At 52.5% G+C, this 10,000-nt stretch overlaps 1 protein-coding gene across 1 annotated transcript in view; it reads left to right on the forward strand.

The window, feature by feature from the left end:
- Window positions 1-10,000, forward strand: part of LOC311309867 (uncharacterized protein) — a 61,914-nt gene that overhangs the window by 50,545 nt on the left and 1,369 nt on the right. The window lies entirely within an intron of this gene.

Raw genomic sequence — 10,000 nt, forward strand, 5'->3', positions numbered from 1 at the left:
TAGAGAGGGTGGTAGAGAGAGAGAGAGAATAGAGAGAGAGAGAGGGTGGTGGAGAGAGAGAGAATAGAGAGAGAGTTAGGGTGGTGGAGAGAGAGAGAGAGAGGGTAGGGCAGAGAGGGGGTATGAAGAGTAGATAGATATATGGATGGATGGATGGATGGATAGATAGATAGATAGATAGATAGATAGATAGATAGATAGATAGATAGATAGATAGATAGATAGATGGAGAGAGAAAGAGGGAGTAGAGGAGAGAGAGAAAGGGAGAGAGGGGGAGTAGAGAGAGAGAAAGTGGGAGAGAGGGGGAGTAGAGGACAGAGAGAAAGGGAGAGAGGGGGAGTAGAGAGAGAGAAAGAGGGAGAGAGGGGGAGTAGAGAGAGAGAAAGGGAGAGAGGGGGAGTAGAGAGAGAGAAAGATGGAGAGAGGGGGAGTAGAGAGAGAGAAAGGGAGAGAGGGAGTAGAGGAGAGAGAGAAAGAAAGAGGGAGTAGATGAGTAGAAGATGAGGGGAGGATCTCAGGATAAAGAAAGAGGGGAAGGAGGGGGAACAGAGTGGGTGTGGAGGTAGAGAGGGATGAGAGAAAGGAGGAAGAGATGGAGAGGGGAGGGATTGATAAAGGAGTGTGGAAGTGACAGACACAGGAGAGGGGAACGAGGGATGGATGGAGGGAGGAGTGAAGGAGAGAGAGAGGTAGATTAGGAGCAACTGAGAGAGGTTGAGAGGACTAGGAACGGAGGAGAGGAGAGAGGGATGGAGATGTGTTTGTGTGTGTGGGAGAGAGAGTGTGGGGAGGGAGAGTGTGTGTGTGTGTGTGTGTGTGTGTGTGTGTGTGTGTGTGTGTGTGTGTGTGTGGGAGAGGGAGTGTGTGTGTGTGGGAGGGAGAGTGTGTGTGTGTTTGTGTGTGGGATAGAGAGAGAGAGAGAGTGAGTGTGGGAGACAGTGTGTGTGTGTGGGAGAGGGAGTGTGTGTGTGGGGGGGAGGGGGGGTGAATAGTGTGTGTGTTCGTGTTGTGTTTGTGTGTGTGGGAGAGAGAGAGTGTGTGTGGGGGATAGAGAGAGAGAGTGTGTGTGGGGGGGAGAGTGTGTTTGTTCTTGTGTGTGGGACAGAGAGTGTGTGTGTGGGGGGGTGCGTGTGTGTTTGTGTGTGGGGGGGGTGCGTGTGTGTTTGTGTGTGTGGGGGGGTGCGTGTGTGTTTGTGTGTGGGGGGGGTGCGTGTGTGTTTGTGTGTGGGGGGGGGTGCGTGTGTGTTTGTGTGTGTGGGAGAGAGAGTGTGTGTTTGTTCGTGTGTGGGATAGAGAGAGAGTGTGTTGGAGACAGTGTGTGTGTGGGGGGGAGGGGGGGTGAATAGTGTGTGTGTGTGTGTGTGTGTTGTGTTTGTGTGTGTGGGAGAGAGAGTGTGTGTGGGGGAGTGTTTGTGTGTGTGGGAGAGGGAGTGTGTGGGGGAGGGGGGGTGAATAGTGTGTGTGTTGTGTTTGTGTGTGTGGGAGAGAGAGAGTGTGTGTGGGGGATAGAGGGAGAGGGGGTGCATGTGTGTTTGTGTGTGTGGGAGAGAGAGAGTGTGTTTGTGTGTGTGGGAGAGAGAGAGTGTGTGTGGGGGATAGAGAGAGAGTGTGTGTGGGGGATAGAGAGAGGGTGTGTGTGGGGGGGGAGAGTGTGTTTGTGTGTGTGGGAGAGAGATAATGTGTGTTTGTGTGTGTGTGGGAGAGAGAGAGTGTGTTTTGGGGATAGATAGAGAGAGTGTGTGGGGGGGAGAGTGTGTTTGTTCTTGTGTGTATTTAGCTGTGTGTGTATGAGTTTGAGTCAATAGCTATGTGTGTGCGTCAGTGTGTGTGACAGAGAAAGAATGTATTTTGTGTGTGTGTGTGTGTGTGTGCGCGTGTGTGTGGGGGAGAGAGAGAGTGTGTTTGTGTGTGTGGGAGAGAGAGTGTAGGGAGGGAGAGTGTGTGTGGGAGAGAGAGTGTGTGTGTGTTCGTGTGTGGGATAGAGAGAGAGTGAGTGTGGGAGACAGTGTGTGTGTGTGTGTGTGTGTGTGTGTGGGGAGGGGGGGTGAATAGTGTTTGTGTTGTGTTTGTGTGTGTGGGAGAGAGAGTGTGTGTTTGTTCGTGTGTGGGATAGAGAGAGAGTGTGTGTGGGAGAGGGAGTGTGTGTGTGGGGGGGAGGGGGGTGAATAGTGTGTGTGTGTTGTGTTTGTGTGTGTGGGAGAGAGAGAGTGTGTGGGGGATAGAGAGAGAGAGAGTGTGTGGGGGGGAGAGTGTGTTTGTTCTTGTGTGTGGGACAGAGAGTGTGTGTGGGGGGGTGCGTGTGCGTTTGTGTGTGTGGGAGAGAGAGAATGTGTGTTTGTGTGTGTGGGAGAGAGAGTGTGTGTTTGTTCGTGTGTGGGATAGAGAGAGAGTGTGTGTGTGGGGGGGGTGCATGTGTGTTTGTGTGTGTGGGAGAGAGAATGTGTGTTTGTGTGTGTGGGAGAGAGAGTGTGTGTTTGTTCGTGTGTGGGATAGAGAGAGAGTGTGTGTGGGAGACAGTGTGTGTGTGGGGGGGAGGGCGGGTGAATAGTGTGTGTGTGTTGTGTTTGTGTGTGTGGGAGAGAGAGAGTGTGTGTGGGGGATAGAGAGAGAGTGTGTGTGGGAGAGAGAGAGAGTGTGTGGGGGGGGGAGTGTGTTCTTGTGTGTGGGACAAACAGTGTGTGTGTGGGGGGGTGCATGTGTGTTTGTATGTGTGGGAGAGAGAGAATGTGTGTGTTTGTGTGTGTGGGAGAGAGAATGTGTGTGTTTGTGTGTGGGATAGAGAGAGAGTGTGTGTGTGGGAGACAGTGTGTGTGTGGAGGGGGTGTTTGTTTGTGTGTGTGGGAGAGAGAGAGTGTGTGTGGGGGATAGAGAGAGAGAGAGTGTGTGTGGGGGGGAGAGTGTGTTTGTTTTTGTGTGTGGGACAGAGAGTGTGTGTGTGGGGGGAGTGCGTGTGTGTTTGTGTGTGTGGGAGAGAGAGAATGTGTGTTTGTGTGTGTGGGAGAGAGAGTGTGTGTGGGGAGGGGGGTGAATTGTGTGTGTGTGTTGTGTTTGTGTGTGTGTGGGAGAGAGAGTGTGTGGGGGATAGAGAGAGAGTGTGTGTGTGGGGGGAGTGCGTGTGTGTTTGTGTGTGTGGGAGAGAGAGAATGTGTGTTTGTGTGTGTGGGAGAGAGAGAATGTGTGTTTGTGTGTGTGGGAGAGAGAGTGTGTGTGGGGAGGGGGGTGAATAGTGTGTGTGTGTTGTGTTTGTGTGTGTGTGGGAGAGAGAGTGTGTGTGGGGGATAGAGAGAGAGTGTGTGTGTGGGGGGGGTGCGTTTGTGTGTGTGGGAGAGAGAGAATGTGTGTTTGTGTGTGTTGGAGAGAGAGTGTGTGTGTGGGGGGGGTGCGTTTGTGTGTGTGGGAGAGAGAGAATGTGTGTTTGTGTGTGTTGGAGAGAGAGTGTGTGTGGGGAGGGGGGTGAATAGTGTGTGTGTGTGTTGTGTTTGTGTGTGTGTGGGAGAGAGAGTGTGTGTGGGGGATAGAGAGAGAGGGTGTGTGTGGGGGGGTGCGTGTGTGTTTGTGTGTGTGGGAGAGAGAAAATGTGTGTTTGTGTGTGTGTGGGAGAGAGAGAGTGTGTGTGTGGGGGGATATGTGTGTGTTTGTGTGTGTTGGAGAGAGAGAATGCGTGTTTGTGTGGGAGAGAGAGAGTGTGTGTGGGGGATAGAGAGAGAGTGTGTGGGGAGGAGAGTGTGTTCTTGTGTGTGGGACAAACAGTGTGTGTGTGGGGGTTAGGGTTAGGGTAAGCATGTGTGTTTGTATGTGTGGGAGAGAGAGAATGTGTGTGTTTGTGTGTGTGGGAGAGAGAATGTGTGTGTGTGTTTGTGTGTGTGGGAGAGAGAGAATGTGTGTGTTTGTGTGTGTGGGAGAGAGAGAATGTGTGTGTGTGTTTGTGTGTGTGGGATAGAGAGAGAGTGTGTGTGTGGGAGACAGTGTGTGGGGGGGTGTTTGTTTGTGTGTGTGGGAGAGGGAGTGTGTGGGGAAGGGGGGGTGAATAGTGTGTGTGTGTTGTGTTTGTGTATGTGGGAGAGAGAGAGTGTGTGTGTGTGTTTAGCTGTGTGTGTATGAGTTTGAGTCAATAGCTATGTGTGTGCGTCAGTGTGTGTGACAGAGAGAAAGAGTATGTATTTTGTGTGTGTGTGGGGGGGGGGGGGGGTGGGGGGGAGAGAGTGTGTTTGTGTGTGTGGGAGAGAGAGTGTGGGGAGGGAGAGTGTGTGTGGGAGAGAGAGTGTGTGTGTGTTCGTGTGTGGGATAGATAGAGAGAGAGAGAGAGTGGGAGACAGTGTGTGTGTGTGGGAGAGGGAGTGTGTGTGGGGGATAGAGAGAGAGTGTGTGTGTGGGGGGGTGCGTTTGTGTGTGTGGGAGAGAGAGAATGTGTGTGTGTGTGTGGGAGAGAGAGAGTGTGTGTGGGGGATAGAGAGAGAGTGTGTGGGGGGGAGAGTGTGTTTGTTCTTGTGTGTTTATCTGTGTGTGTGTGAGTTTGAGTCAATAGCTATGTGTGTGCGTAAGTGTGTGTGACAGAGAGAAAGAGTATGTATTTTGTGTGTGTGTGTGTGTGTGTGTGTGTGCGCATGTGTGTGGGGGAGAGAGAGAGTTTGTGTGTGTGGGAGAGAGAGTGTGGGGAGGGAGAGTGTGTGTGGGAGAGAGAGTGTGTGGGATAGAGAGAGAGTGCGTGGGGGGGAGGGGGGGTGAATAGTGTGTGTGTGTGTTGTGTTTGTGTGTTTGGGAGAGAGAGTGTGTGTGGGGGAGTGTGTGTGTGTGGGAGAGGGAGTGTGTGGGGGAGGGGGTGAATAGTGTGTGTGTGTGTTGTGTTTGTGTGTTTGGGAGAGAGAGTGTGTGTGTGGGGGATAGAGAGAGAGTGTGTGTGGGGGGGGGGTGCGTGTGTGTTTGTGTGTGTGGGAGAGAGAGAGTGTGTTTGTGTGTGTGGGAGAGAGAGAGTGTGTGTGGGGGATAGAGAGAGAGAGTGTGTGTGGGGGGGAGAGTGTGTTTGTTCTTGTGTGTGGGACAGAGAGTGTGTGTGGGGGGGGTGCGTGTGTGTTTGTGTGTGTGGGGGGGTGCGTGTGTGTGGGGGGGTGCGTGTGTGTTTGTGTGTGGGGGGGGTGCGTGTGTGTTTGTGTGTGGGGGGGGGTGCGTGTGTGTTTGTGTGTGTGGGAGAGAGAGTGTGTGTTTGTTCGTGTGTGGGATAGAGAGAGAGTGTGTTGGAGACAGTGTGTGTGTGGGGGAGGGGGGTGAATAGTGTGTGTGTGTGTGTGTGTGTGTTGTGTTTGTGTGTGTGGGAGAGAGAGTGTGTGTGGGGGAGTGTTTGTGTGTGTGGGAGAGGGAGTGTGTGGGGGAGGGGGGGTGAATAGTGTGTGTGTTGTGTTTGTGTGTGTGGGAGAGAGAGAGTGTGTGTGGGGGATAGAGGGAGAGTGTGTGTGTGGGGGGGTGCATGTGTGTTTGTGTGTGTGGGAGAGAGAGAGTGTGTTTGTGTGTGTGGGAGAGAGAGAGTGTGTTTGTGTGTGGGGGATAGAGAGAGAGTGTGTGTGGGGGGGGAGAGTGTGTTTGTGTGTGTGGGAGAGAGATAATGTGTGTTTGTGTGTGTGTGGGAGAGAGAGAGTGTGTTTTGGGGATAGATAGAGAGAGTGTGTGGGGGGGAGAGTGTGTTTGTTCTTGTGTGTATTTAGCTGTGTGTGTATGAGTTTGAGTCAATAGCTATGTGTGTGCGTCAGTGTGTGTGATAGAGAAAGAATGTATTTTGTGTGTGTGTGTGTGTGTGTGCGCGTGTGTGTGGGGGAGAGAGAGAGTGTGTTTGTGTGTGTGGGAGAGAGAGTGTAGGGAGGGAGAGTGTGTGTGGGAGAGAGAGTGTGTGTGTGTTCGTGTGTGGGATAGATAGAGAGTGAGTGTGGGACAGTGTGTGTGTGTGTGTGTGTGGGGAGGGGGGGTGAATAGTGTTTGTGTTGTGTTTGTGTGTGTGGGAGAGAGAGTGTGTGTTTGTTCGTGTGTGGGATAGAGAGAGAGTGTGTGTGGGAGAGGGAGTGTGTGTGTGGGGGGGAGGGGGGTGAATAGTGTGTGTGTGTTGTGTTTGTGTGTGTGGGAGAGAGAGAGTGTGTGGGGGATAGAGAGAGAGAGAGTGTGTGGGGGGGAGAGTGTGTTTGTTCTTGTGTGTGGGACAGAGAGTGTGTGTGGGGGGGTGCGTGTGCGTTTGTGTGTGTGGGAGAGAGAGAATGTGTGTTTGTGTGTGTGGGAGAGAGAGTGTGTGTTTGTTCGTGTGTGGGATAGAGAGAGAGTGTGTGTGGGAGACAGTGTGTGTGTGGGGGGGAGGGCGGGTGAATAGTGTGTGTGTGTTGTGTTTGTGTGTGTGGGAGAGAGAGAGTGTGTGTGGGGGATAGAGAGAGAGTGTGTGTGGGAGAGAGAGAGAGTGTGTGGGGGGGGGAGTGTGTTCTTGTGTGTGGGACAAACAGTGTGTGTGTGGGGGGGTGCATGTGTGTTTGTATGTGTGGGAGAGAGAGAATGTGTGTGTTTGTGTGTGTGGGAGAGAGAATGTGTGTGTTTGTGTGTGGGATAGAGAGAGAGTGTGTGTGTGGGAGACAGTGTGTGTGTGGAGGGGGTGTTTGTTTGTGTGTGTGGGAGAGAGAGAGTGTGTGTGGGGGATAGAGAGAGAGAGAGAGTGTGTGGGGGGGAGAGTGTGTTTGTTTTTGTGTGTGGGACAGAGAGTGTGTGTGTGGGGGGAGTGCGTGTGTGTTTGTGTGTGTGGGAGAGAGAGAATGTGTGTTTGTGTGTGTGGGAGAGAGAGTGTGTGTGGGGAGGGGGGTGAATTGTGTGTGTGTGTTGTGTTTGTGTGTGTGTGGGAGAGAGAGTGTGTGTGGGGGATAGAGAGAGAGTGTGTGTGTGGGGGGAGTGCGTGTGTGTTTGTGTGTGTGGGAGAGAGAGAATGTGTGTTTGTGTGTGTGGGAGAGAGAGAATGTGTGTTTGTGTGTGTGGGAGAGAGAGTGTGTGTGGGGAGGGGGGTGAATAGTGTGTGTGTGTTGTGTTTGTGTGTGTGTGGGAGAGAGAGTGTGTGTGGGGGATAGAGAGAGAGTGTGTGTGTGGGGGGGGTGCGTTTGTGTGTGTGGGAGAGAGAGAATGTGTGTTTGTGTGTGTTGGAGAGAGAGTGTGTGTGTGGGGGGGGGTGCGTTTGTGTGTGTGGGAGAGAGAGAATGTGTGTTTGTGTGTGTTGGAGAGAGAGTGTGTGTGGGGAGGGGGGTGAATAGTGTGTGTGTGTGTTGTGTTTGTGTGTGTGTGGGAGAGAGAGTGTGTGTGGGGGATAGAGAGAGAGGGTGTGTGTGGGGGGGTGCGTGTGTGTTTGTGTGTGTGGGAGAGAGAAAATGTGTGTTTGTGTGTGTGTGGGAGAGAGAGAGTGTGTGTGGGGGGATATGTGTGTGTTTGTGTGTGTTGGAGAGAGAGAATGCGTGTTTGTGTGGGAGAGAGAGAGTGTGTGTGGGGGATAGAGAGAGAGTGTGTGGGGAGGAGAGTGTGTTCTTGTGTGTGGGACAAACAGTGTGTGTGTGGGGGTTAGGGTTAGGGTAAGCATGTGTGTTTGTATGTGTGGGAGAGAGAGAATGTGTGTGTTTGTGTGTGTGGGAGAGAGAATGTGTGTGTGTGTTTGTGTGTGTGGGAGAGAGAGAATGTGTGTGTTTGTGTGTGTGGGAGAGAGAGAATGTGTGTGTGTGTTTGTGTGTGTGGGAGAGAGAGAATGTGTGTGTTTGTGTGTGTGGGATAGAGAGAGAGTGTGTGTGTGGGAGACAGTGTGTGGGGGGGTGTTTGTTTGTGTGTGTGGGAGAGGGAGTGTGTGGGGAAGGGGGGGTGAATAGTGTGTGTGTGTTGTGTTTGTGTATGTGGGAGAGAGAGAGTGTGTGTGTGTGTTTAGCTGTGTGTGTATGAGTTTGAGTCAATAGCTATGTGTGTGCGTCAGTGTGTGTGACAGAGAGAAAGAGTATGTATTTTGTGTGTGTGTGGGGGGGGGGGGGGGGGGAGAGAGAGTGTGTTTGTGTGTGTGGGAGAGAGAGTGTGGGGAGGGAGAGTGTGTGTGGGAGAGAGAGTGTGTGTGTGTTCGTGTGTGGGATAGATAGAGAGAGAGAGAGAGTGGGAGACAGTGTGTGTGTGTGGGAGAGGGAGTGTGTGTGTGGGGGGAGGGGGGGTGAATAGTGTGTGTGTTTGTGTTGTGTTTGTGTGTGTGGGAGAGAGAGTGTGTGTTTGTTCGTGTGTGGGATAGAGAAGAGAGTGTGTGTGTGTGGGAGACAGTGTGTGTGTGGGGGGGAGGGGGGGTGAATAGTGTGTGTGTGTGTTGTGTTTGTGTGTGTGGGAGAGAGAGTGTGTGTGGGGGATAGAGAGAGAGTGTGTGTGTGGGAGAGAGAGTGTGTGTGGGGGATAGAGAGAGAGTGTGTGTGTGGGGGGGTGCGTTTGTGTGTGTGGGAGAGAGAGAATGTGTGTGTGTGTGTGGGAGAGAGAGAGTGTGTTTTGGGGATAGATAGAGAGAGTGTGTGGGGGGGAGAGTGTGTTTGTTCTTGTGTGTTTATCTGTGTGTGTGTGAGTTTGAGTCAATAGCTATGTGTGTGCGTAAGTGTGTGTGACAGAGAGAAAGAGTATGTATTTTGTGTGTGTGTGTGTGTGTGTGTGTGTGTGTGTGTGTGTGTGTGTGTGTGCGCATGTGTGTGGGGGAGAGAGAGAGTTTGTGTGTGTGGGAGAGAGAGTGTGGGGAGGGAGAGTGTGTGTGGGAGAGAGAGTGTGTGGGATAGAGAGAGAGTGTGTGGGGGGGAGGGGGGGTGAATAGTGTGTGTGTGTGTTGTGTTTGTGTGTTTGGGAGAGAGAGTGTGTGTGGGGGAGTGTTTGTGTGTGTGGGAGAGGGAGTGTGTGGGGGAGGGGGTGAATAGTGTGTGTGTGTGTTGTGTTTGTGTGTGTGGGAGAGAGAGAGTGTGTGTGGGGGATAGAGAGAGAGAGTGTGTGGGGGATAGAGGGAGAGTGTGTGTGTGGGGGGGTGCGTGTGTGTTTGTGTGTGTGGGAGAGAGAGAGTGTGTTTGTGTGTGTGGGAGAGAGAGAGTGTGTGTGGGGGATAGAGAGAGAGTGTGTGGGGGGGAGAGTGTGTTTGTTCTTGTGTGTGTTTATCTGTGTGTGTGAGTTTGAGTCAATAGCTATGTGTGTGCGTCAGTGTGTGTGACAGAGAGAAAGAGTATGTATTTTGTGTGTGTGTGCGTGTGTGTGTGTGTGTGTGTGTGGGGGAGAGAGAGAGTGTGTTTGAGTGTGTGGGAGAGAGAGTGTGTGTGTGGGGGATAGAGAGAGTGTGTGTGGGTGATAGAGAGAGAGAGTGTGTGTGGGGGATAGAGAGAGAGAGTGTGTGTGGGGGATAGAGAGAGAGTGTGTGGGGGGGGAGAGTGTGTTTGTTCTTGTGTGTGTTTAGCTCTGTGTGTGTGAGTTTGAGTCAATAGCTATGTGTGTGCGTCAGTGTGTGTGACAGAGAGAAAGAGTATGTATTTTGTGTGTGTGTGCGTGTGTGTGTGTGTGTGTGGGGGGGGGAGAGAGAGAGTGTGTTTGAGTGTGTGGGAGAGAGAGTGTGGGGAGGGAGAGTGTGTGTGGGAGAGAGAGTGTGTGTGTGTGTTCGTGTGTGGGATAGAGAGAGAGTGTGTGGGAGACAGTGTGTGTGTGTGTGGGGGCGGGTGGGTTTGTGTGTGTGGGAGAGGGAGTGTGTGTGGGGGGGATGGGGGTGAATAGTGTGTGTGTGTTGTGTGTGTGTGTGTGGGAGAGAGAGAGTGTTTGTGGGGGATAGAGAGAGAGTGTGTGTGTGGGAGAGAGAGAGTGTGTGTGTGTGGGATAGAGAGAGAGAGAGTGTGTGGGGGGGAGAGTGTGTTTGTTCTTGTGTGTGGGACAGACAGTGTGTGTGTGGGGGGTGCGTGTGTGTTTGTGTGTGTGGGAGAGAGAGAATGTGTGTTTGTGTGTGTGGGAGAGAGAGTGTGTG

The sequence above is a fragment of the Borostomias antarcticus genome (assembly GCF_949987555.1).
Source record: "Borostomias antarcticus genome assembly, chromosome: 1".
NCBI lineage: Eukaryota > Metazoa > Chordata > Actinopteri > Stomiiformes > Stomiidae > Borostomias > Borostomias antarcticus.